This window comes from Cetorhinus maximus, chromosome 18, assembly GCF_964194155.1.
Source record: "Cetorhinus maximus chromosome 18, sCetMax3.hap1.1, whole genome shotgun sequence".
Classification (NCBI taxonomy): Eukaryota; Metazoa; Chordata; class Chondrichthyes; order Lamniformes; family Cetorhinidae; genus Cetorhinus; species Cetorhinus maximus.
In genome coordinates, this window is record NC_135896.1 from 71,830,341 (window position 1) to 71,831,589 (window position 1,249).

The 1,249-nt window shown below is 44.1% G+C and overlaps 1 pseudogene; it reads right to left on the reverse strand.

Annotated features, from left to right (window-relative positions):
* Nucleotides 1-715: 715 nt before the first annotated feature.
* LOC144693582 (U5 spliceosomal RNA) lies at nucleotides 716-835 on the reverse strand (annotated as a pseudogene).
* Between the last annotated feature and the right edge of the window lie 414 nt (nucleotides 836-1,249).

A 1,249-nucleotide genomic window follows, 5' to 3' on the forward strand; every position in this document is an offset into this window, starting at 1 on the left:
CTGGCCTGTAATTACCTGGTTTATTTTTGGAGCATTTTTTAAACAACAGTCCTGCAACAAGTCACAGGATGACCACAACATTTTCTACACTCAGTTGGAAGGTAGCAGACCTCATCTCTGAGTTCACTTTGTTCGGACAACGGATAGAGCTCTGTTTTCTGGACCTGGATGTTTCTGAACCAGATAAGCAAGCCATAAAGGTTAAAATTGCTGTGGCAATGAAGGCCTCCACAGACTGAACACTTCAGGTCTGTTGGAAGATTACCTTAAAAACCCAAACACTCAAAGATCAATTAAGAGTGAATCTCAACTTCTGAATACATTGTCTGGAGTTCAGTCTTTTAGATAACGACCAAAGGAGACCACTGATCAATTTATAAATAGGTGCAGAGGTAAAGAGGTGTGATTGCGACTTTACAGAAACAGAGCTGGCCAACATTGTAATCCCTGAGGAACTGCTGCAGTGATATCCTGGAGTTGAGATGATCAGCCTCCTTTGTGCTAGGTATGACTTTTTTTATTCATGCATGGGATGTGGACATCACTGGGCTAGGCCAGCATTTATTGCACATCCATAATTGCCTTGTTCAGAGGCCATTTAAGAGTCAATCACATTGCTGTGGATCTGGAGTCACATGGCCAGACCAGGTAAGGGCAGCAGATTTCTTTCCCTAAAGGGCATTTTTTTTTTCAATCTGTTCTTTATTCGTAAGACAGCCCCACTAAAGCAGGGCCACAAAAAATTAACTTAAACTCTGAGTGCTCCTCTCCACGGAAATCTTTAGTAAAAGGCGAAAGATTTACCAGATGGGCTTTTATGATAATTGACAATGGTTTGATGGTCATCATTAGACTTTTAATTCTTGATTTTTATTGAATTCAAATTGCACCATCTGCTGCGGTGGGATTCAAACCCAGGTCCCCAGGGCATTACCCTGAGCCTCTGGATTACTAGTCCAGCAACAATACCACTATGCCATCATCTCCCCCATCTCCCCCACTTCAACCAGTGGAGAGTTTACTCCAGTTTTGCTCAGGCTCCTTGATGCCACACTCTGTCAAATGCGGCCTTGATGCCAAGGGCAGTCACTCTCACCTCACCTCGGGAGTTCAGCTCTCTTGTCCATGTTTGAACCAAGGCTGTAATGAGGTCAGAAGCTGAGTGACTCTGCCGGAACCCAAACTGTGCGTCGGTGAGCAGATTATTGCTAAGTAAGTGCCGCTTGATAGCACTGTTGATGACCCCTTC